This window comes from Schistocerca serialis, chromosome 4, assembly GCF_023864345.2.
Source record: "Schistocerca serialis cubense isolate TAMUIC-IGC-003099 chromosome 4, iqSchSeri2.2, whole genome shotgun sequence".
NCBI classification, from domain to species: Eukaryota; Metazoa; Arthropoda; class Insecta; order Orthoptera; family Acrididae; genus Schistocerca; species Schistocerca serialis.
Window position 1 is genome coordinate 839001471 of NC_064641.1, and position 27454 is coordinate 839028924.

Genomic DNA, 27454 nt, shown 5'->3' on the forward strand with positions numbered 1-27454 from the left:
TCTCTGTCTTCTTGTACAGTGTTTACCGTCTGCAGCTACCTCTAGAATCATGAAATTTATTCCCTGATTTCTCAGCATGTGCTCTATCATCCTTCTTCATGTCAATGTTTTTTATATGTTAGTTTCTTCATCGATTCTGCGGAGAACGTCTTAATTCCTTATCTTATAAGTCCATCTAATTTTCAAAATTTTCTGTAGCACCACATCTCAAACGCTTAGATTCTCTTCTTTCCCACAATCCATGCTCCACTGCCATACAATACTGTGCTCCAAACGTAGATTCTCACAAATTTCCTCGTTAGATTAAGGTCGTTGTCTGATACTAGCAGATTTCTCCTGACCAGAAATGCCTTCTTTGCCTCTGAAAATTTGCTTTTAAAGTCCTCCCTGCTTCGTTAGTCATTTGCTATTTTGCTTCCAAGGTAGGAGAATCCGTTTAACATTGTCCACTTCGCGGTTCCCAATTTTGATGTTAAGTTTATCGTTACTCTCATTATTGCTACTCCTCATTGCTTTCCTCCTTCATCGGTTTATGGTTCCAATGGCTCTGAGCACTATGGGACTTAACTTCTGAGGTTATCAGTCCCCTAGAACTTAGAACTACTTAAACCTAACTAACCTAAGGACAACACAAATATCCATGCCCGCGACAGGATTCGAACCTGCGACCGTAGCGGTCGCGCTGTTCCAGACTGTAGCGCCTAGAACCGCTCGACCACTCCGGCCGGCTCATCGGTTTACTCACAGTCCATGTTCTGTACTCATCAGACTGTTGGTTCTATTCAACACGACCTGTAATTCTTCACTTGGTCTTTTACCCTGAATTTAAATCATACTGTCTAACGTATCTTTTGTTTCCATCATAACGAAGCGGAAAACGATGCATAGACATCCGAGACTGCAATGGACAATTAGTCACTTCTAGATGGACGACAAGTCATGTTTTCAATCGCCTTGTTATCTCTCTGAAACCACAAAATTTTGTGACATAGTAGGAAGCAGTACATTCCAGAATACCAGGCAGTATGAACTTTGGAAACGTCTCAGTTACCAGGAATGTTCAGTAGTTCGATTAAATACCGCTACCTGAGAAACGTGTAAGACAACCCAACGCAACTAGAAATGAAATCAAAATCTCTGCATTACGATGTCACGACGCGGACAAGTTCTTTCAGCAGCTCATTTCAGATTACAGGCATTGTTCCCGCAATACAGCTGTACTGATGGGTAAGCGTAACCTTATAATTGTACCACTTTTAGGCATTTGTTTCAATTTTCATCATATTACGACAGTTACCGCAGTTTTTCTATACACTGCTATCTTTAGCTAACAGAATTAAATTCAGTAACATTTTACTGACAAATATAAATTCCTGGTGACCCCCTTTCGTTTACGACCAATCTGGAGAAGGGCCAGGGTATATAACGGGTCGTTTACGAGCTGGAACTACGAACGTAGGGAGGCACTTTATTTTTATTGGGAGGTAAGATTATCGCTACCGCTGGAGCTAGATTTTCTGTTAGGTGAGAGCAACTGTTTATGTTTTGTCGAAAGAATTTTCCCAGCGGTAGTCTTTTAGGGAAAAAATTTTCCACTCGATTGGTGTAGTCACTATCGCAATCTGTGCCCCGTAGTGGGAAAACAGAATCGATGCTAATCCGATAGGCGAAAACGCAGTACAGAGCGAACGTTGCAAATAACGTGAGCCTGAATCAGCAGCGATGAACGAAAGCTGTAATTGTCTCATACAACAACTCTCAATCCAACACAGTTCCAAGCTGAAAGGCCGCTTGTTTAAAATGTCATAGCTTTATTTCAGTGATGGTTTAGCTATGGACTCAGTAACAAAATACGAATTGTTCGATCTACTTCCTGTAGAGGTATAGCGGCCGTCATTACTTTACATGTTTGTTGCTACCACAGGTCCCTGAACAACCTCCAAAATTTTGTCGGTGTAGTTCGTGTTCGCCCTGTATGCACATGTAAGGGTACCATATCCTCGGATACGTCACATGTCACCCCATATTTTTATTAACACATATATTCATTTTTAGTATGTAACTTAATATATGACTTTGACACTAGAATGGGCGTCCCTTTAATTTTAAAGTTTATAAATGTTCTGTGCAGAAAGGAATCATTGTGAAAAGTACTGTGCTCGTCAGGCAATCACGTGAGAAATGTGTTTAGCTACTGTGAACCTTTGTGCGGTGGTGATCATAGTTAACAGGCTGGTCCAATCACCTTGCTGAAACCTCAGAGGCCTCAGAGAACGGAGGTTCGCGCCGGAGAAACAAATTGTGGTCACTGTCTGGAGCCAAAACATTATGACACCTTCTTAATAGCTTGTTCGTTCGTCTTTGGAACGAAATGCATCACTGATTTTGCCCATCAGGGATCCGATAGTTTGATGATAGGTTTGTGGAGGTATGTGGCATTAGATGTCTACGCGCAGGTCATGCATTTCGCTTAAATAACGGACCGATGATTTGCGTACGCGGAGATGGAGCCCGATAGAGTCCCAGATGGGTTCTATAGGATTGACATCAGACGGATATGGTCGCCGAGAAATTAACGTAAGTTCACTATAATGCTTCTCAGACCACTATAGCACGCTTCTGGCTCAGAGACACGGACAATTTTGCTGCTGAAAGATGACATCGCCGTGGTGATGACATCATGCATGAAGGGATGCAGGTGGATCGCAGCTGTCGGCATTTCTTCAATACTGCTGCAGGTTACATGCAAACGCAGAAGCATAACATTATACCGCTCATCCCAGCCTGCGTCCCTGGCGCGCTGCACGTTGCGAGCCACCATTCACCTCGATGACGGCGTTTGTGGAGACGACCATCGACTTAGTGTAGCAAAAATGTGATTCAGCCGAAGAGCCGACATGTTTCTATTGACCGACGATCGAATCCCGACAGTCTCGTGCCCACCTTAATCGTAATTGGCCACATCGTTGGGTCAACATGTGAATTTGTAGGGGGTGGCCTGCTGCGGAGCTTTATGTTGAACAATGTGCGATTAATAGTGTACTCTGAAACTCTTGCACCTGCACTAGAGCTGTGCTCTTTCGGCAGAGATGCTACAGACCACCATCTATCGTAGTTTGCAGAGCAGACAAGCCTCCGAACCCTACGTTCTATGAATACTTGTCGACGTCCAACACTTTAGCGGCCAGTGGAAGTTTCACTGTCCTTCGATCTTTTTCCGTAGATACTCACGACAGTAGCACGTGAACATTCGACCAGCTTCGCCGTTTTCGCGTTACTCCTTCATAGGCTCTCTGCATCCTTTGTCAAAGTCGCTTATCTCAATGGATTACCCCATTTGCAACCCGCTTCTTCGCTAGGATGATCCCTCGTCCGTGCTTGCTGAGCTTACACAGTTTTGTTACCACGTCACTTTTCCGCAACGGCCGGCCGGAGTGGCCGTGCGGTTCTAGGAACTACAGTCTGGAGCTGAGCGACTGCTACGGTCGCAGGTTCGAATCCTGCCTCGGGCATGGATGTGTGTGATGTCCTTAGGTTAGTTAGATTTAATTAGTTCTAAGTTTTAGGCGACTGATGACCTCAGAAGTTAAGTCGCATAGTGCTCAGAGCCATTTTGTCCGCAACGCCACCAACGTCGCGGTGGGCAGTGGTTATAATGTTTCGGCTTATCAGCGAATAGCTTAATAGCCGAAGTAACACCGAATGGGTAAGAGAACTCTAGCACAGCTATCTCTGGGTTTCGGTGTGGAGGAATAAGACATGTAAGCATAACTCTGGAATACTGGCAACAAATTTGAAGTAAAGGTGGTACATGAATGACATAGTTTCTGGAATTAACTGATGTTGTGGTTCGGAGGAGGTTCGAGTCCTCCCTCGGGCATGGGTGTGTGTGTTTGTCCTTAGGGCAATTTAGGTTAAGTAGTGTGTAAGCTTAGGGACTGATGACCTTAGCAGTTAAGTCCCATAAGCTTTCACACACATTTGAACATTTTTGAACTGATGTTGAGGTACGACTGTTCTTGTACCCTAACAAGTGCATTGGGGACGTGAAGGGCATAACATGTGCAAACGAAAGAAGTTACATTGAAATCCACAGTTATCGATGCCCTATGCTGATTGGTGACAAGCGTGTTGAGAAGCGATCCACACGGGCGAGGGTGGAACTCGCGGGTGAAATCGAAAGCATAATTTTGAAAGACGAGAACTGATGTCAACCACGACAGGTGCACATATCATGAACTTTAATTTATGCTGTTCACAAATTTGAATCAGTTTCTTATCTAATATAAAACTGCAATAATTTGTAAGCAGGCAGTGCGAGTGATCAGCTAGTCCCAAGTGTAGGTCAATCAAAAACAATGTCGTAAGTTGCAACCATATTCGGCACACTTTCATGACGACCGCATAACATGTTACAAAGTTGTTCAGGCTTCCGTGGCCACTTGTGGATATAATCCCAGTTGGCTTCTATATCGTGTTCTTCAGCCAGTGTTTGTTTGACGACTTTTCTGACGTCTCGCCAGCACGAGTGTTTGGCATTGTCAAAACTTCATCCTCCATTGTTAGTGACGGACTGGAATCCATCTCGCTGCCAGAGTTTATATGTACCTGCCGCACTAACGTCTGAGGGCTTTTCCCTGGCCATTACCACTGTGGTTCTCCTCTTGTTAACCCCACGCATATTCACAACTTTCAGTAACAGCTCCGTAGTGACCTCTTATACACCCAAGGACATGCTGATTACAGTTTTCGTTCGTACCACAGTCAGCAGGGAGTGCTCTAGTGAAGATCACAAAGATGCTGTTGCAAGTGCATGCCCTCTATAAGCTTCTCTCGATCGGGTGTATCACTTACCATGTCTTATGAAGTTACAAGTATAAATGTACGTTTTTAGTATTACTATTAATTAAGTTTTTCATCGACAATGATTTTTTTCACTTCGAAGAGAGCAGTGATTTGGTGGAAAGGTCTTTATAGAATAAAAGGCATGCAGAAGATACATATCCCAAAACCCCTGCTTTAACTGGTTTGGTAACTTCGAGAGGCCTGATGCAAATATAAAAATGGGCATAGTTAACTACAGGTATTTATGACTTTAACGAACATCAACAGAAGTATAGTTATTCTCATGGGTGCCAGAAGTTAGTTGCACGATTGCAGACATATCTACTATTTCTCGTTCCACCACAGGTGAACAGCACTCAAGGAGGGCGACTTTCAGAAATTCGTGTCCTCTGGGACAATAAATAAGTGTCATTTACGACCAACAAATGGGGGGCAATTTCCTTCTCAAACCCAGCACACGAAGGATTTACGTGTAACTTTCAAATACCAACATGTCTAACTTTTCCAGTAATAACATCGTTTTCAACACCTCCCGCGTGTTAAGGAATACAAATGTTGCTCTAAATGGACCTTATTTTCTCTGTGGTGACGGAGAATTTTAAACAGCAGTGACGCAGTTATTTTACGGGTAAAATTATGGGGTCAAGCAACCGAAAACAAAAAATGATTTACAGGTACCAGAAAGAACACACACTATATGAAACCTCACCTGTGAAGTTCCTAGACCGGCCGCTGTGACCGAGCGGCTCTAGGGCGCCTCAGTCCGGAACCGCGCTGCTGCTTCGGACGCAGTTTCGAATCCTGCCTCGGGCATGGATGTGTGTGATGTTCTTAGATTAGTTAGGTTTAAGTAGTTCTAAGTCTAGGTGACTGATGACCACAGATGTTAAGTCCCATAGTAATTAGAGCCATTTGAACCATTTTGTTATTCACGGCACAAACGTCAAGACTGCCTCTCCTGACACGCTCAGTGTTGCGCTTGTGGCAAGAAAGGACATGTAGATAATATATAATAAACTGAGGCATATAAGCTAGCCAAAGTGCTCAGTAATGTGCGGTGTGCATTAAGAAACCGCTCTCTCTCTCTCTCTCTCTCTCTCTCTCTCTCTCTCTCTCTCTCTCATTGTGTTGACGTTCAGATTAGACTGCTGGCACACTTTGCATAATTTCTCTCTATATTGATCTGTGACATAATAATGTGGGACAACCCAGGTAAAATCAGACACGTATTTATTCTTGGGAAGAATACATTACGAATAGTTTGGGAAGTTACCAACCTAACTCCTTACAGAAATCTCCTGTGGGGCCTTGCTATTCTTACATTTATGTGCCGATATCTTTATTTACTAGCGATATTGGTGGTTAATAACAAGATTAGTTAAAGGTTAAACTGTGAAATACCCAATGACAATATTAAAAGTACTTATAACGCCCATATGGACTAGCCATCCCTGTATTGTGACCTGATTGGAGATTTGGCAAGTTACAAAAATGAAGCGAGCACGACACAAATTTACGTATTTTTAATGACGACGTAATGGCGTGCTGTATCCATTTCAAAGTATTATGTATATTCTTCTCGTTCGACGAGTGAGTGAGTGTCTAACTATAAGTCCAAAGGTGTCACAGCACCTGTATCTAGTTGGCTAAAATGTTTTTTCTGTCACTTATCACTTCCATCGCTTCCGGCAGTGATGTAGTAATGTGAAAAATGCCAATCTGATCCGTGATTCTGAGTTCACGTTAAACTCTATGTCCCCCTTAAACAGACTGTGTAAGTCTGTTTAATTACTGGAGGTCGGTAAGACCATACCACCAGACGATATTCACTGGGTGGCTATAACTACAGACCACCTACTCACCGAGGTGCAGTGTGGACTGCAACTGTCGTCTGCCAGCGAAACTTGTTAGATATTCTAGTGCGTTAATGTGGAACCGATATACGCTAGAAAAAAATAGTTCCAGTTTTGGCCATTAGGTGCAAATCTGGCGCTCTAAATGCAAGAAAGACTTATAGAAATGTTTCAATATGTAAAGAATTAGGAACGGGCCGTTAGCAGGAGGGTCAAACAAGTAAGAAATGCATAATCTGAGTTTCTGAATTAACTGCCACTTATACAATTTGTTCGATATGAACACCGGACACGTCGACGAGATGCTTTACAGCGCCAGATTTGGACCTGCTGGTTCAATTTGGAACTAATTTTTTCCATTGTTAAACGATTCCGAATTAACGCATTAGCATATCTACCAATTTTCGCTGCCATACGATACTTAAAGTCCACGGTAAAGATTACTAACGACCTCTGTGAGCAGCCGCACTGTAATTATGGCCATTCGGTAGTATAAAACCGTGTCGCTGAAACTAATTAGCCATATCAGCTTTACGTAACTTACTACGTATACGTTCCATGTTTCATAGGTACCACCTGCAAGTGCCAATGCTAAAACCAGATAGTCGTGACGAAAAAATAGAGTAAAATGGCTCTGAGCACTATGGGACTCAACTGCTGAGGTCATTAGTCCCCTAGAACTTAGAACTAGTTAAACCTAACTAACCTAAGGACATCACAAACATCCATGCCCGAGGCAGGATTCGAACCTGCGATCGTAGCGGTCTTGCGGTTCCAGACTGCAGCGCCTTTAACCGCACGGCCACTTCGGCCGGCTAAAAAATAATCATACCCCTGAATACAGCAGTCTAGAACGAAATAGTTCTATCCTCTGCGGGTAAAATCGATTATTCATGGTGTTGTTTGAAGAGTGTATTCTATAATGAAGTCCCTGGCGAATTACAAGAAGCAACTGAGGTCCGTATCGAACGTGCAGAAAGGCAAAACTGGACCTTTTTATCATACAGATGTGAAATATGAATAAGAGTCCTCGACCGTACGTTCTAATCAGTACCGTGTTCCGTGTTGATCGTTTTTTATTTACAAAATGGTTAAAATGGCTCTGAGCACTATGGGACTTAACATCGGAGATCATCAGTCCCCTAGACTTAGAACTACTTAAACCTAACTGACCTAAGGACATCACACACATCCATGCCCGAGGCAGGATTCGAACCTGCGACCGCAGCAGCAGCGCGGTTCCGGACTGAAGCGCCTAGAACCGCTCGGCCACAGAGGCTGGCTTTTATTTACACATACGATACAACTTTATGCGGTTTGGTGTATCCCAGCAATTGAATTGTATGTTATAGGGAATACCAGTACAGAGCATTCAACACTAATCTATTTTACGTGTTCGCATACAGAAATCCGACGGAAATGTGTGAACCGATGCAATTTTAAATACGATACAGATGATGGCCTAGCCCAAAAAGGTGTAAAATTGTGTGTATTTATAATGAAAACGATCAAGGCAGAACACTGTATTAATTAAAACTCGACATGGTTCAGCATCAGAACGTGCTACAGATTTCGACGGAGATGAGGCAATGCGAAAGGTGAAGAAATAGTCTTGCCAGTGGCTGGGCCGCGCCTGCTAGCGCCTTGAATGCAGGCTACGTGCATAGCAGTGGCGGGGTTATGTCTGCCTGTGGGGCTCCGCATAGTAACAGCAAGGGCGCGCGTGTATGCGTGTGTGAGTGTGCTTGTACGAGAGGGGCGGTAGAAAACCAGTTGGGCTGCTGCTAGAGCTGAGGTGCGCCCGTCATGGAGCTCACCAATCACGTCAAAGACGCAGTTTTTCTTTTTAATCCGTCGGAAGTAAGCCATTTAGCTATCCTGACAGAGCGCGAGACGAAATCCATCGTCAAAATTTTGGGCGTTTCATAATGAGACTTTCCAAGTATTTTGGTATAAGGGATCGGTCGTCTTCTGTGGTTCGTTCCAGATTAATATGATTTATTTGGTTTGTTACACTAATTATCTGTGTGTCTGTGAAAGACGTTCACGACAACGAAACGCGATCACCAATATGAAGGTAATGCAATATTTGACAGATGCAAAAGTGCTGTGATGTGGTTACCCCGTCGCTGCAGGAGATTTCTACTGAATCCAGTGAACCCATACACAAGGTGCGTATTGGTCAACTCTTCATCAGGAACGCCATCCATATTGTACCACTGCCAGTAAAGACACTTGAGACAAAATCGACCAGCACTAAAGGCTGATTGCAGCGATTGAAAAGGGGGCAGGGGCGAGGGGCGTTACTGATTGTCAGCACCAAGAACTGTTACTGGCTGGCCACGGTGGCCGTGCGGTTCTAGGCACTTCAGCCCGGAACCGCACGACTGCTACGGTCGCAGATTCGAATCCTGCCTAGGGCATGGATGTATGTGATGTCCTTAGGTTAGTTAGGTTTAAGTAGTTCTAAGTTCTAGGGGACTTATGGCTCTGAGCACTATGGGACTTAACATCTATGGTCATCAGTCCCCTAGAACTTAGAACTACTTAAACCTAACTAACTTAAGGACATCACACAACACCCAGTGATCACGAGGCAGAGAAAATCCCTGGCCCCGCCGGGAATCGAACCCGGAAACCCGGGCGTGGGAAGCGAGAACGCTACCGCACGACCACGAGCTGCGGACTAGGGGTGTTATGACCTCAGATGTTGTCCCATAGTGCTCAGAGCCATTTGAACCATTTTGAACTGTTACTGAATAGAACAAGTTTGTTTCCAAACTAGACACAAAGCGCTTACTTTCTACACCTGCACTGGTTTTCAGTGCAGTTGAGATAAAAATATATGAGGGACCAAGACATCAAACTAAACGGAATTAACTCTCCAATCATTCAAGTCTGAGACCTCCTCCCCTCTTCAATTGGTTTCTTAGTGTGCCTTCGTGGAATTCAGTGTGAATGGCTGCCTTACGAATCGAGAAGACTGCTACTATTAAGATCTGTGGCTCATTGAGATTGATGTCCGCCCTAGCTCTAAATTCTGTTTTATTTTTAAATACAGTTCCTCGACCATAAAATAAAAAAAAATTGAAATTAGTACAATATTAAAGAAATTTGAACTGATTATAAGTTTAAATAAATACTATAACATTCCTATACAAATCAAAAATTCTTTAAAAGAGAGTAGACTGCATTAAACATATTCTAAACATAAATGTTAAAAAAATGGCGAAAAGTGGTAATTGTGGGTTGACTAGGATAAATTCCCACATTTTTGGAGCTGCGGGGATGTGCCCCATTTTGCCGTTTTCTGAAAAATGCACTATCTTGATTTTGCGGACCAAATAGAACAATTATATCAACGTCAAAGTGAAAACCAAATGCTGTATTGTCAACGAGTACATTGTCACCTCTTCTTTTCCAACCATTGATTATACAATGCACGGACCTTCTTTTTCCCGCCGTAGTGCAGCAACTCGATTTGGCATGGATCAACAAGTCGTTGGAAGTCCTCTGCAAAAATATTGAGTCATACTGCCTCAGTAGCCATCAATAAATGCAAAAGTGTTGCCGGCGCAAGATTTTCTCCACGAATTTATCTCTGTATTATGTCCCTTAAATGTGCGATGGGATTCATGGTGGGCGATCTGTGTGGCCAAATCATTCTCTAGAACTGTACAGATGATCGTCAAACGATTCGCAAACACATATGGGACGCTGGCACGCCGCATTTTCATCCATAAAAATTCTATCGTTGTTTGGGGACAGGAAGACCATAAATGGCAGCAAATGGTCTCAAAGAAGCCGAACATAAACATTTCCAGTCAACGATCGGTTCATGTGGACCAGAGAACCCAGACCATTCCATATGAACACAGATCGCACAATTATTGAGCCTCCACCAGCTTGCACAAAGCCTTGTTGGCGACTGGGGTCCATGGCTTTGTGGGACTTCCACCACAATCTAACCCCACCAGCAGCTATTACCAACTGCAATCTGGATTCATCTGATCAGGATACGGTTTTCCAGTCGTTTGGGGTCTAATTAATATGGCTAAGAGTTCAGGAGAGGCGCTACTGCTGTTAGGAAAAGCACTCGCTTCTGTCGCCTGCTGCCAGAGCCCATTTACGCCAAATTTCGCCGCACTGTTCTGACGGATACGTTCGTTATAAGCCCCACTTTGACTTCTGCGGTTATTTCACGCAGTGTTGCTTGTTTGTTAGCACAGACAGCTCTACACTAACGCCGATACTGTCGATCGTCAAGTGAAGCCCGTCGGCCACAGCGCTGTAATGCTTGGAATCTGCTATTGTCGGCACAGTCTTGACACTGTGGATCTTGGAATACTGAATTCCCTAACGACTTCCGAAATGGAATGTCCTGTGCGTCTATCTCCAACTACCATCCCGCGTGCAAAGTCTTTTAATTCTCTCCGAGAACTTTTTCCCATGAATCACCTGAGAACAAGTGACAGCTCCGCCAGTAACTGTCATTTTATAATTTATGTACACGATACTACCACCATACGTATATGTATATATTGCTATCCCATGACTTTTCTAACTTCAATGTACAAAATAGCTCTGAGCACTACGGGACTTAACATCTGAGGTCATCAGTCCCCTAAAACTTAGAACTACTTAAACCTAACTAGCCAAGGACATCACACACATCCATGTCCGAGGCAGGATTAGAACCTGCGGTCGCGCGGTTCCAGACTGAAGCGCCTAGAACCGCTCGGCTACACCTGCCGGCTTTCAATGTACAATGTTCAAATAAAACATCAGAGAAGTAACGACAACACGTTACGATAGGCCGCACCTGCCACCTGGTGGTGAATTCCTGCATCGATGGCGGTCAGTTTAAAACTTCGGTGCAGGTTTTTACAGTATGCGCGGCTCTACTCTCACCTGCTCTATTCTAGAGAACTGCTCCTATATGATAGGCATTTGTCACGTCAGCCTAATAGGGAGACAGGCGGCTGTAGTCTCTACAATACTGTAGCTGCGACGCTGAGGGAAGTTAGATGGGAATTGTTGGAAGAATAACGACGTTATTCTCGCGCGTCCCTCATGGTTAATGTAGAGATAGGGTATTCGAGATAGACTGAGCAACATCTCTACTGTCATCACTTTATCTTTAACATAGTAATCATGATAACAACGCAGGGGACATTAAAATACCTACAAAGGCATACATCCAGTTAGTTAGTTAGTTAGTTAGTTACATGTTCCAGAGATCGTTTGAACCTTTCTTTGATCAAAATGATGTGGAACGAGACAGTTTGGAGGAAATGTGCACATGATTTGTGTTAACATCAACGAACACTTTATTATTTTTGGCTCTACTCATGCAACTACACTTAATTTGTTTCTCGCTATATACTGTATGTAGACGTTCGTCAGTGGATAGAAGGAGTCATCCATAAGAAATGATATTAAATTAGTTTAAAAACTTGCTTCGCTAACTGTCAGACATTTTATGTTATTGTGCAAATGATCAAAAATTTTTGTTACTGCATATTGAAGTTCTTGCTGAACCAGAGACAGCTTTATAATTGGTAATAAAGGTCATTTTTCTCTCTAGTGTTGTAGGCATGGAAGTCACTGTTCTTCCCAAACTGGGGTGGATTATTTATGACGAATTTCATTAGCGAATATATCTACTGTGACGGCACACTTATAATGCGCAGCTCCTTGGAGAGGTACCTACATGACGTCTGTGGGTGAACACCACATACTATTCTTACTACTCGCTTTTGTGCAATGAATAATTCCTTTCTAAGTGATGAGATACCTCAGAAAATTATTCCTAAATACATTATTGAGTGGAAATATGAAAAATATGTCAGGAGGTTGATACTTCAGTGTTCAACATCAGGAATTATACCAAGAGCAAAAGTAGCTGAACTTAACTGCTATAGAAGCTCATTAAAATGCTTCTTCCAGTTCAACATTTCATCAAAATCCACACCCAAAAATTTGGAGCATTCCTCCGTATTTACTGACTGTTGCTCATGTGCTACATCATTTGTTGATATGATTATTCTTGTGCAGAATTCAATGTAACTTTTTTTCAAAATTTAAGGAGAGTCCGTTTTCAGAAGAAAACTTAATAATTCTTTCTAAAATATCATTTACCAACTAGCATCGTCTGGAAAAAGTACCACTTTTGCTTGTTTAATGTTATGTGGAAAGTCATTCACATATATAAGGAACTGGAGCGGACCGAAAACTAAACCCTGTGGGACTCTGTTTGTGATTTTTCTTCCCCAATCATCACCATTTTCTAGCTTTCCGACGTTATCTGAATCATTCAGCATGACATTTTGAATTCTGTTTTTCATGTATCATTCAAACAAGCTGTGCATAAATCCATCAAGTCTATAAAACTTGAGTTTGAGTTTTTCTGTGAGATTAACACGATGTACACAATCAAACGCCTTGGAATGATAAATACCAGCTGGTGATATATTATTATTTAAGGCTTGTAGTTTTTGATGAGTGAAAGTACAAACAGCATTCTCCGTCGAGAAACCCTTCTGGAACAGAAACTGTAACGTGCTAAGTAAATTCTTTCCAATTACCTGTGCAACGAGTCTCCGAGTATCTTAGAAAAAGATGTCAGTAAAGAAATTGGACGATAATTGTTTAAGTCTGTCTTGTCACCTTTCCGAAGAACTAGTTTAACAATTGCAAATTTTGTCTGGAAAAAATCGCTAAGGACATTCCTTGTCAACAACTTTTCAGGATTCTGTTTGAAATTCCATCACTCCAATACTAGCCTTTGTATTTAGAGTTTTTATGAAAGTATTAATTTCAGTGAAGGATGCTGGTGCTACTTCTAGCTGCTTAAAGTGATACCACCTTGGGTATGATGTAGGAAGGGTAGTGTTCTCCATCATAAACAGTTAACAGTGTTGTGGAATGTAAATGCAAGTGACGATGCAGAAAATAATAGTGGCCACACGCCGTCTTCTGTTTCCATGAATACGCATTGTGGTGTCAGGCAACGTGCTGCGACACTTCCTGCCTCAGCAGCAGTGAGCATACGAATCTGTGTGCTCTGGCTGTCACCCGGCCCCTATCTCGTGTTTACAACATTGTGCCGGGCAAATGTTTGTTTACCGCCTGGCGCACACATTGGAGCAGACGAACTGACACACACTGGATGTGACTAGTTAGCGTCCCGCCCGTGTCGGCTGGACCCTTCTGCTTTGCGATTCCAGGATGTTTCTTCCAACTATCACCCAATAGACGACAGTGCCCAAAATAACCAATGAAGGACAGCATGTGCTTTCTACTGTCCCACCCGTGTCCCCTGGACCCTTCTGCTTTGTGATTCCAGGATGTTCCTTCCAACGATCAACCAGCAGACGACAGTGCCCAAAATAACCAATGAAGGACAGCATGTGCTTTCTTCTGAGACTCTGGAATCTCAAGCCGTAATTCAAGTTCTCTTTCCGTGGCCATTTTACATATTTCGTGTTTATTAAACGGCTTATTTTTGTTTTGGATAAAAAATCAAGTTTATGTACGTATTAGAGTTCACTGTCTTTAGACGACGAGGTCATTAGAGAGGCGTGTATCAGACAACAATTCCGCCCGGCATGGACCACCAGAGCAGCCCATTCACGCGTCATACCACGAGAAGAAAGCGTCGGTACTTTAGGTGTTGTTCACTAAGAGACCGACAATTATTAAGGGCCTCTGTCATTTTGGGAATGGTTTAGATGCTCTGGAAGATATGAATCATACGTAATTATTCAGATTTCCCAAAGTAATGTCGTATTAATTTCTCGCAGCGTGTAAATGAGTATTTGTATTTACGTCTGTCTTTCTTTTAAATTAATTTGAATCTCGTGTGGCATTGCTGACTGTGAACCCTACGGGGTGGATTCAGCCTCCTAGCAGAAGGAGTGTTGAAAACTTTTTTGCTTGAATGGTATTTCTGCCACTTGACTCTACAACTTCTGCGCATGTAGCCACTGTATTGGTGTTCATTCCGTGTCTCAGCTGTTTCCTGGTTGTTTTATGTTAGCTACTTGTCCGCCATACATTGCATTGATTTTGTACTTATCTACAAACTCGAACACCCACTTCAGTAGATCCTGACGATAACTTCACTTAACGAAGTCTAATTATACACAACTTCGTTGTTACTTGATAATGACTTAAGGTCGAAGTCGTGATAGCAATATGAAATAAAGAAGTTGTAGAGTCAATGGCGGAAATATCATTCAAATGTTACTACATGACTAAGGCTCAAAAAACTGAAAAGATTATCACTGCGAGAAATACATGCTTGTGCATAAACGCAGATATTAGCCAAGAACTGCAGGCTGCGCTGCTGTATCTGACGACGAACTGCATCTGTGCAGCGTCCTCAAAACGTTGCAGGTGTCAGGCGTGGCCAGAACAGTGTTCTGTGTAGTTATGAGCGTAGTATGTCGGAGCTAAGTGGATTTTAATGCGGGTAAATTGTTGGTGCCCGTGCACAAAGTGCATCTGTAATCAAGGTAGCCGAAGCGTTTGGTTTTCGAAAGGTACCGTACCTGATTCATATCTCGTAGAGGGAAATGATAAATGACGAAAGTGTGTGTTAAGTGGTCGTGATAGACAGTCATTAAAGAGGGTCGTGAAGAAAAATAAGAGGACGACAGCTGCATAGGTCATTGCAGAACTGAATGTCGCACTCATGGACTCTTTCTTTCTTTCACTGGTGCCATGTCCCGCACTGACGCAGGGTCGGCATTGTTAGGAACGGATTTAGCGAGGTTAGTATGAAGTGGTGGCCGGATGCCCTTCCTGCCGCCACCTCGTAAACTCCGGGACGGAATTAGCGTACCCCAGCTGTCTGCGTTTAGTGTAATTCATGGGATAGTGCGGACGTATTCAGATGTCGGCGAGTGGTGTAACTGAGGTGAAACGTGGGGACCAGTCCGGTATTCAGCTAGCGGGATGTGGAAAACCGCCTAAAAACCACATCCAGGCTGGCCAGCACACCGGCCCTCGACAATCCACCGGGCGGATTCGATCGGGGGCCGGCGCGCCTACCCGAGTCCAGGAAGCAGCGCGTTTGCGCTCTCGGCTATTCTGGGGGGTGTCGCACTCGTGGTCTCTGTCAGCACAAAAACAACACGAAGGGAGCTCCATAACTTCGGAATTGCAGCGCGAGCTGGAATTCCAAAACCAGACATCAGTGATGGAAATGTCCTTATCAAGAAAATTTGGTGACAAAATCGTAACACCTGGACCATGGAGCAATGGAAGAATGTCTTTAGGTCGTTTTACACTGTTTCCAAGTTCTGGCACAGTTTACGTCCTAAGAGTGAAACACGGTGGAGTTTCGGTAAAGCTTTGGGCAACTACTTCGTGGTATTCCATGGGCCGCATGTTTACTCTCCACGGTCACATTACTGAGAAGGATTATGTTACCAGTCTGGCTGATCAGGTCCACCCTTTGGCACAGTGTTTGATCCCTAATGGTGATGCTATATTCAAGGCAACAGAGTCCCTGTTAACACAGCCCGTATCGTTCAGGACCGGTTTTTTGAACACATGGGTGAATTGTCGCATTTCCCTCATCACCACAGTCATCAGACCTCAGTATTATTGAGCTGTTGTGGCCTACTTTGGAGAGAAGGGGGCACGATCGCTATGCACCTCCATCATCGTTGATGAACTTTCCACTATTTTGAGGGAAGAAAGGTATGAGGTCTCTTTCAAAACCATTTAGGACGTGTATTTGTCCATTCTGAGAGGAATGGATACTATTTTGAAAACCAACGGATTTCTTGCACTTTTAGGCATGGTAATGTGTTTTTGGCCAACGGCCTTGCCGCAGTAGTAACACCGGTTCCCGTCAGATCACCGAAGTTAAACGCTGTCTGGCTAGGCTAGCACTTGGGTAGGTGACCATCCGGTCTGCCGAGCGCTGTTGGCAAGCGTGGTGCACTCAGTCCTTGTGAGGCAAACTGAGGAGCTACTTGACTGAAAAGTAGCGGATCCGGTCTCTGAAACTGACATACGGCCGGGAGAGCGGTGTGCTGACCACATGCCCCTCCGCATCCGCATCCAGTGACGCCTATGAGCTGAGGATGACACGGCGGCAGGTCAGTACCGTTGGGCCTTCATGGCCTGTTCGGAAGGACTTTAGTTTTAATGTGTTTTTGATGTTTCCATATTTTTCTTCATCTCTGTGAGAGCTGTGTCGTATGTGTAGTTGTGGAGTGTAGGTGAGTGTAATAAATGTGTGTATGATGTAGAGTATTGTTTGTTTTTTACCGTGTGGTTATAATAAAAGTTAAACTTTCAAAACGCTGTAGAAATAACACCACTGGTCAGAATGACGTCAAAATGCATCGGAAGGGGAAAACGTATGGCAGAAGAAAAAAAAATTGTTTGAAAATTGATCAACAGATGCCGCTGTATGCGTCGGAACATGTATATCAAAACACTTGTCATCCGCACGACCCGTTGAAGTTGATGTAAACACGCCGGTTGCACGGCTTTTCCTCCTCTCGCGTCTGCGACGTTCGCCATGACTGTCTCAATGCAGGATCGCGCTCTGCTTGTAAAGCTGTACTACAAGAATGATGAGTATGAATACGTCGCTCTGCAGAAGTTCCAGATACTGAAGGGTTTGAAAAAAGGCATTGGTCCGATGACTGCCGTGGGTCTGGAGAAAATGATTCGGAAATTCGGAAAGATTGGTTCTTTTGCTGTGCAACCTGGTAGAGGGAGGAAACGAATTGATTCGACGTTAGTAGAAACAGTGGCCACAGCAGTGCCGGAGACGAGTGGTGATGTGCAAACGTGTAGTGCACGGAGAATTGCCCGAACACTGGACATATTCGTGAGCACGGTACTTAAAATCCTTCTTTGCTATCCATTCAAAATTACCCATGTGCAGGAATCGTTTGCTGTTGACCTGACAGCCAGAGACACCTTTGTTTTAGAATTTCTTGCTCGCATGGAAGTGGACAGTGATTGGCCGTGGGAGATTTTGAGGACAGACGAAGCTCACTTCCATCTGACAGGATATGTCAATACACAGAATTGTCGAATATGAGCAACGGAAAAGCCATACGCAAATCAACCAGTACCACTTGTCATGAAAAGGTCAATGTGTGGTGAGGGTTTACGGAATCATTTATCACAGGTGCATATTTTTTCGAAGAGACAGGTGCTTCAGGTCATGTTACCTGTACCGTCACTATTAAGCTCTATGAGTGTCTTTTGCGCAACTACGTCATTCCAGCTCTCCAACAGAGAGGATGTGTGGATGGGATTATTTTTATGCAAGATGGCGCACATCTTCACATTGCAAATCCAGTTAAGCAGCCGCTGAAGAGCCATTTCTGAAATGCTAGAATTATCAGCCTCCATTTCCCTACAGCCTGGCCGTCCCGGTCACCTGATCTTAATCAGTGTGACTTCTGGCTGTGGCTGTTGTGTTCAGTGTACCGATTGCAAAGTTAGCTGCACTGAAGTCACGAATTGCGCAACACATTCTGAACGTGACGCCGGAAACACTTCGATCAGCTGTGGAACAAGCTGTTTCTCGATTTCAACTTGTTGCAGGAAACGGCGGACAGCGAAAAATGTTTCAAATGGCTCTGAGTACTATGGAACTTAACATCTGAGGCCATCAGTCCCCTAGACATAGAACTACTTATACCTAACTAACCGCCGGCCGGTGTGGCCTTGCGGTTCTAGGCGCTACAGTCTGGACCCGCGAGACCGCTACGGTCGCAGGTTCGAATCCTGCCTCGGGCATGGATGTGTGTGATGTCCTAACGTTAGTTAGGTTTAAGTAGTTCTCAGTTATAGGGGACTGATGACCACAGATGTTAAGTCCCATAGTGCTCATAGCCATTTGAACCATTTTTTGAACCTAACTAACCTAAGGACATCACACACTTCCAGTCCTAAGCAGGATTAGAACTTGCGACAGTAGCAGCAGCACGGTTGCAGACTGAAGCGCCTAGAACCGCTCGGCCCCAACAGCCGGTGGATGCATATTGAACATGTTTTGCGCCCTCACGCGGAAATTAATAATCCTATCTGATTTTGACCGATGCTTTTTTATGTGGTTTTTGGCCTCAGGATAATTAAAAATCGATGTGAGTGATGCTTTTCAGTCTGTTTTTGGGCTCAGGACAGTTAAAAATCGTTTTTTCCCATCCGATGTGATATGACATTGCTGTTGTGGGTGGGCTTACGTAACTAACAATATCACACTTATACACCCATGCACACTGAGTAGTACAGTTTGCTTAACGTCAAACGTACACCTTAGGCATTGCTGTATGATTCATTTGTCATTTGTAGTCGACCGTTCTATTAATTTATGATGCTTACAGCGCCATCTATTGCTACATTTTGTAACTAATTATTTTTCTTCTGCCATGCGTTTTCCCCTTTCTCCGATAGTATTCCGTCGCAATTTCACGTCGTTCTGACCAGTGGTGTTATTTCTACAGCGGTTTGAAAGTTTAATTATATCACCCTGTACGATGATGCCGAGAGAAGTGAAAGGTTGAAACCCGGCGCCTGCCCATGGCCTGTTCCTCTTCCACGTGTCTGCCAACGCTACCGTCCCCATTCGACGGACTGACCGCTTTCAAGAGTGTCAATCACCCTAACTTCATAAGAGAATTAAATTCAGGAGAATTGGAGCAAAGACTGGTGATCAAGAACTTTACGCCATCACCTCTCCTCCCCATGCCAGCCACATAATGGCCGTGAAAACTTCATCCAGCACTATGAATTTGAACTGGCGTACCTCGGAGTTCAACGCCTCTGCACAGGCGGGCCTTAGACACCTCGGCTACGGAGACGGATGTGTTTCTTTTAATGGCTTGCAATATATCAGATAAGAATTACTGTTTCTGTCATTACTTTCCAACGATATCGATACAAGAGCTTTTAACAGCGTGGCGTCTTCGTCAGATGCCTTAATTTAGCCTTGAATCAGTGATTTATTTATGAGTGATAATAACCACGCCATTATATGTCATTTTGGTTTTTGTGGTATGTCCGAGGCCTTTGATTGTCTAGGTCAGAAACGCTCGTAGAAAAATAATAAGTTGATGTTTTTTAGACAACTGATTTGAATGATACTGCTATTCCATAGATACGTAAATGACCATTCATTTAACAGTCACCGAGCAGAAGGCTACTTTTTGCAGATGATACTTGTGTTATCATAAATCCCAAAAGAGAAGAAGCAGCGGAAGAAATGGTTAACGAAGGTGTTCAAATAATTATTAAGTGGTTCTCTGAATTTTGAGAAGACACGCTGTATTCAGTTATGCACAGAAAATTCAATAGTACCAGTAACTGATGTAGTTCTGAACAGCAGTTATAACACGGAAGAATTACAAACGTTTTGTGTGGATATTGATGAAAACTTTAATTTGAAGAAACGCGTTGAGTGAGGTGACATTGGTTAGTAGTTGGTTGGTTTTGGGGAAGGAGACCAAACAGCGAGGTCATCGGTCTCATCGGATTAGGGAAGGAAGTCGGCCGTGCCCTTTGAAAGGAACCATCCCGGCATTTGCCTGGAGCGATTTTAGGGAAATCACGGAAAACCTAAATCAGGATGGCCGGACGCGGGATTGAACCGTCGTCCTCCCGAATGCGAGTCCAGTGTCTAACCACTGCACCACCTCGCTCGGTCATTGGTCAGTACACTGGACTCATATTCGGGAGGATAACGGTTGAGTTCCTCGCCCGACCATGCAGGTTCAGCTTTTCAGCGATTTTCTTAAAACGGTCCATGCAGATGCCTTGATAGTTTCATTGAAGGGGCACGGTCGATTTTCTTCCCCATCCTTGACTCAATTTGAGCTTGTCCTCCGTCTCCAATGATCTCGATGTCGATGGGACGATTAACCCTGACCTTCCATCCTTTTTGAAGGAGCATTACTGAGCTGCTCAAAAAATTAAGATCAGCTATCATTTATTCTTGGTATACTTGATAGTCTTGGAAACGAACGATTTAATCTCCTAACACATTTTACATATTTTCATCCAATATTTCTTATGAAATATTTTTCTGGAGCAGCAGATCATCTATAAAGAAATTGTGACTACACAAAGGCGAGCAGTAAGAATAATATATGGTGTTCATCCGCATTCACCACGTATATACCTCTTCAAGGATTTAGGCGTTTTAACTGCACCTTCACAATATCTAAACTGACGGAAAAAAATCGCAACACCAACAAGGAGTTGTGCTGCATTAACGAAAGACGTTAGGCGTGTTTCTACATGAAACATAATGTCTACTGAAATTTCACGTCAGTCGCTTGAAAATGGCGCCAAGATGTTGATACAAATCACGTTTGACTTAAATACAGGCTGTAACGGTCGTGAGCGGCCGTTATCATTGAGATTGGACGTAGTGAGTTGATGTTAATTAAGAGTGCTTTTAAGGCGACAAAGACGCCTTTATCAACACCTCATGCAGTTGGAATCGTGTAATAGGGCTACGAGTAGGTGGATGTCCCTTCTGTGATATCACAGAAAGACTTGGCAGGAATGAACGCACTGTTCACGACTGCTGGCAGCGGTGGTCACGAGAACGTAAGGCCACAAGAAGACCGAGCTCCGGACGGCCACGTGGCACTACCGAGAGGGAAGTCCGCAGCTCCTGGTCTTGTGGCTAGCGTTGCTGCCTCTGGATCACGAGGTCATGAGTTCGATTCCTGGCCGGGTTGGGGAATTTCTCTACCCGGGGACTGGGTGTTTCTGTTGTCCTCATCATTTCATCATCATCATTCGTGACAGTGGCTACATTGGATTGTGTAAATATTTGACTGTGGAAACATTGGGACTTTGTACGGGCACCGATGACCGCGCAGTTGGGCGCCCCACAAACCAAACATCATCATCACCACCAACAGGGAAAGCCATCGTGTTCGGCGTATGGCTCTGGCGCATCGTAATGCATCTATAGCAGCAGTCTGAGCAACAGTTGGCACCATGGTGACACAAAGAACTGTTACAAATCGGTTACTAAAAGGACACCTTTGAGCCAAACGTCCTGCAGCTTGGATTCCACTTACCCCAAACCACCGCCATTTGCGACTTCAGTGGTGTCAAGCGAGAGTTCGTTGGAGGACAGGGCGTTTTATGATGAAAGCTGATTGCACCCCGGTGCCAGTGACGGCCGTGTGTTGGTTAGGAGGAGGAGGCCATTTGATGTCCTGCCCCAAACTTGTCTGGTGCTAGACACACTGGAGCTACACCTGGAATTACGGTCCGGGGTACGATTTCGTATGACAGAAGGAGCACTCTCGTGGCTACCCGCTCACCCTGACTGCCGAATTGTACGTCACTCTCGTTATATGAACAGCATTCCAGAACGCGTTTCACAACAGGATAACGTTAACTCACATACGACTGTTGTAACCCAGCATGACCTACAAAGTCTTCACATGTTGCCTTGGCCTGCTCGTTCAGCAGATCTGTCTCCAATCGAGCGCATATTGGACATCATTGGACGACAACTCCACGGTCGTCCATAACCGGCATTAAATGTTCCTGCATTGGCCGACGAAGTGCTACAGGCAAGGAACTGACAGCCGGCACGTGACCAAAACAATGCATGCGAGTTTTCATGCTTGCATTCAACATTCAGGCAGTTACACCAGTTATTAATGTATCAGCATTTCACGTTTGCAATGACTTATCTTTCGTTTACGTTAACCTGTTGCAATGTTATGATTAACATGTATTCCCGGAATTTCATTACTCTACATTAATAATTTTGTGGTGCTGCGATTTTTGTACATCAGTGTGCTATGTTAATTAACGTTAAATGTAGGCATGTTTGCCATTTAAAAAGTTGTAGGTTGGCAGCTTTTAACCGTCCACTGTGAGGAATCATGAACAGATATCCTGTAAACTCACTCGCTGCACATAATTTCGATAAAAAATTCGTTCAACTGGCCTATGGAACAGTGAACTAACTACTTAATTAACTTCTACAACTGCTGAGAGCAATGAAGTGAGAGTGAAACAAAGATAGAATGATAGTTTTGAGCAGCAGCAAAAACAAGATTACCGAATGCTATTTTGTCGAAAATTTACGTTTTGACAACAGTGTCCGTAATACTACGGGATTTATGATTGAAAAAGCAGCGCAGTATTTATTTGGATCAACCCCTGACCAGTTTCGGATTTTTTTCAGAAATCCATCTTCAATCATTTGTTACATGTTTCGTTTGTTTTTTTATTGGGGGCCTCGATATGTAACCGTTATTGGTTTGCTGCACTTACTACAATTTGAAATATGGTGAGAATTTACTTGCTGTTTGCTTCTGGGTGACGAAATCGCCCTGTGTTTTGTTGTGAATTTTGAAATTAACATATTTGTTGACGTCCAAGGTGGAAGTGCTATTCAGTTCCTTGGAAAACACCTTACTCCATATTATTCTCTGTCTGATGGCAGCATAGACGATAAATATTTAGAAAACGTGGCCCTACTTCACGTGAGTGGCAGAAACAATTTTTTCAAAGATATTACTGTCATGAAGATGTTAGGTTACGGATGCTATGAGTGTGTATGGACTTACTAAAATATGTCTTTGCTAATGCAAAGGAATAAATTTAAAAAAACGAAAAAAGAAGCAGAATTATTCACAACAGTATCTAATATGGTGAATGGTCAGGATTACACTTATAGGCAATCCAAACAACGTGTACAATACATAAGCACGATAAGGTACGATTTCTTTTCTTTTTCATTATTATTACGGAATTTGGACAATTATAGACCACATACAACCTAAGACAACGGTACAATCTTTTTCTTTTTAGCTTCCCAGAACTTCTTCATGCGTTGGCTGGTGGCCTACCTCTGTTCATTTGACATCATACTCCAAGTTTGTGAATTTCGTTCTTGGACAGGAAATTTTGCTGTATTGGTCAGCAGCCTGAAACATTCCCTGCTATGTATGGTGATTTGTGAGATTCTGAGTTTTCTCAAGTCCTTTCTTGTCTCTTCCAGCCACCCCGTGGTGCTTTTTATTTGTAAAAGAAGTAAAAAATTTTCTTAGTTAGCCTATTGTCATTCATTCTGTGCATATCACAGTAAAATTTTAATCTCGTCTTTCTTATTGTGTCTGTGATTCTTTGCATACAGATCTTCATTTCTCCTCACCGTCCAGTAGTCATCTTTTATCTTTTATGGTCCTAAAATTTTTCTGAGTATTTTCCTTTCTGTTTTTTTTTCAGTTATTCTTGTTCACCTCTTTTATTTTGCCACAGTGGTCGGCTACGAAATGCATCTGTTCCCAAATTTGGCGACCTATTAAGACCTATCTGGTGATTCGATCACAGATGTAACATCCCACGAAGGGCGTAACACCCCTTCCTAATTTACTTTCAACCAGAACATGATGGCAAACACTGAACAGAAGATACGATTTCTATTACAGTAATAAAGCTAAGTTTGAACACTTAATCTCTGGTGGCCTTTTAAATAATATATAGTACCGTTTTAATACATCAGACTATGGATATAATTTAGATTTGAATTTAACAGTGAAGGTATAACTTTTAAAGTCCTATGGCTGTCGCGAATTATGGGAATATTAGATTGGTTTAAACGACGATAAGACTTTCTGAAATTATTTAGGAAGGAGATGTTGGATGACTCTGTTTGTTCTTTCAGGATGAAATCAGGAAAATTTTTCTGATGCATATGAATCTCAATCTCCTGTAGAAGATTCATTGTCAGATGTCAGATATGGAGGTTGTTTTCTGTATTGTCGACTGTGTGATTGTTTTCTGCAAGATGGATCCAAAGGCTGATTTGGTTAAGTTGTTCAGTTGTAGGATATCCAGGTGTTACTTAAACCTTGTTTCAAATGTTGTATCTGTTTGGCCTGCGTAGAATTTGTGATAACCAGAAAACTAAACGAAACGTATAACAACCATCTGAAGATGGATTTGTAAAATATCTAAAACCGGTAGTGGTCTGATCCAAATGAACCTTGTTCAAGCATACTTGTGGCTTGTTGCTGTTCCAGTTATAAACCTTAAAAGAATATCGAAAACTTGACATTAAAATTACTTCACATGTATCACGAAAAATACAAAAAGGTTTTTGTGATAAACGTGCAATCCAATCACTGTGGATTGGTTTATGTCCACCACTGCTCCTCATCGGAGAGGTCATAACATCAACTACACATGACAGCGTAGCTTTGGATGCGCTACGTACACGTATCTTGCTACCTATCATCTGCTCGCTACTTCCCCTAACCATAGTGAACGAGTGCTGGTAACTTGGAAGAAGGTAAGTCATACCGTATGAAGCAATGACCAGAATAGGGGAAGAGAGCATCCATCACAAAAATGAGTATGCTAGTATCAAACATGGGCCTCGATCTGAGGCAGAAATTTATGAGAATATACACACCAGAGATAAAAGTTTTCAGCAGGATCTGAGAATTTCATGGAATAGTGAGATAAGAAATGAGGGGGTTTTCTGTAGGATCACTGAGAAAACCAAAACGTGAAAATCACTACGTCAGAGAGTGACTTCCGTGGTCCTCGATGCAGCTGTAGAGGCGAAGAGTTGTGAGGGGATGAATAAATAGTAATATATGGGACATATTATTGAGAGCTTTGGGTGTAGGCGCAACTGTGATTTCAAGAGGAGAGGAAATCGTGGCGGAGCGCCTCACACAAGAATGATGACAAGGAAGCGAAATTTCTCTTGCAGCTAAGACCAGATGTCTGTCCGGCTATAGAATCGTTAATGCCGATTGACCCTTTAGCGATTTACAACAAACGTTTTCTGTGCCCCTAAACCGGCAACGAGTCATTGAAATGATAGTGTGAGACAGTTAAAGTGGCTGAGATTGTGGCTGGTATATGACATATTTCTGCCGTTATGTTACAGTCTTTTGCAAACACTCCTGAGAGATTGTGTGTCTAATGCAGCACTCGGAACTGATCTTTGAATCTTGTCGTACGAATAAGGGAGTACTGATAACACAGCTCCGAGTTCAGACGACAACTTGACTCCCGCTTACGGTGATTTCCCAACGTTTCCCTTTGTACAATTCTCTTCTCAAACAACACTTGGCGTGTGTATAATAGTGAGCAGAGACATACATAAATTTGTTAAGCGACCATCATTAATAAGACCGGACCTGTTCTTAGAAATACTATGAGAGATGACTCCACGGACGATATTTTTCAGACGCAATCGGTATTGGTCAGTGCTATGGTGTATCGGGAACTACTGAGTCATCTAAAGCTTTCTTGGAAACGACCAGAGTTATGGATACTACCAGCAGAACACCGATATCTAGTTTTTACAGCACTTTTCTGGCTCAGGCCAAGTAATAAGAGATAACTATTAACTTCTAACGTTACACGTATCGCAAAACATATCTAATGATTTTTGTGATGAATATGGAAACCAGTATCTGTGGATTGGTTTATGTCCATCACTTTTCCACATCGGAGACGTCATAAGATCAACTGCACATCACAGCGTTGCTTTGGGTGCGCTACGTACACGTATGTTGTCACCTATCGTCTGATCGCTACTTGCCCAAACCGTACTGGAGCAGTCTAACGACGTTGAAAGGCAAGAAGCTTTCCTATCTTATCTCAATGACGCTTTCGCAACTGTAATACGTACCTCCTATTACCCTCTGCATTACCACTGACAGATGCTACTTCGGAACAGAAGTGAGTCTGAAAAAAGTTATCCAGCACTATCACACCATGTCGAACGAAATGACCGATTTCGATCGGTATCGACGATCTTCAAGTCGTAAAATACATTGAGGCGTCCGACGAACATAACTGTTAGGAGAGTGTGGCAAAAGATGGCGTTAATTGGCTGTGGCAGAAGACGGCCGACACGAGTGCCTTTGTTGAGACCACAACAGTGCCTGCAGCACCTCTCTCGGGCTCGTGACCATATCGATGGACTCTAGGCGATGGAAAGCTGCGGCCTGATCAGATGAGTCCAGATTTCATTTAGTATGGGCTGACGGTAGGATTCGAGCGAGTGTGTCGCAGAACCCACGACTCTATGGACCCAAGTTGTCAGCTAGGCGCTGTGCAAGCTTTTGGTGGCGCCATAAAAGTGTGGGCTTTGTTTACATGGAAGGGACTGGGTCCTCTGGTCCAACTAAACCGATCATTGATTGGAAATGATTATGTTAGGCGACTTGGAGACCATCTGCAGCCCTTAATGGATTTCAGTTTGTATAGGCGACAGTGTTCCAAGTCACTGGGCCACAATTATTCGCGATTGGTTTGTAGAACATTGTGGAGGATTTGAGCGAATGATTTGTCCGCCCGTATCGCCCAAAATAAATCCTATCTAACGTTTATGGGACATAACGGAGGAGTCAGTTAGTGCTCAAAATCCAGCACCGGATACTTCTGCAAATGTGAACGGCTGCAGAGGCAGCGTGGTTGAATATTTCCGCAGGGGACTTCCAACTACTTGTTGAGTGCATACCACCCCGAGCTGCCGCACTACGCCGGGAAGAAGGAGGTCCGATGCGATATTAGGAGGTCTCCTCGATGTACAGTCCGTCGTTCAATCCCATCAATGAGAAACCCCGTTGTCAACTGACAGACGATGCCTGCCAAAACGGGCCGTTCGTTACAAATAAATGTGGCTCTGCCGGACACTCAAATTATCTTCTAAACAGCCATTTGGTACTGTCTCTAGCTCGACAAAAAAGGTGTTCTTTCCAGAAGTG

The 27454-nt window shown here is 43.3% G+C and overlaps 1 long non-coding RNA gene across 1 annotated transcript in view; it reads right to left on the minus strand.

Moving 5' to 3' along the window:
- The window catches only part of LOC126473467 (uncharacterized), a 190898-nt gene that overhangs the window by 2242 nt on the left and 161202 nt on the right, over nucleotides 1-27454 (minus strand). The window lies entirely within an intron of this gene.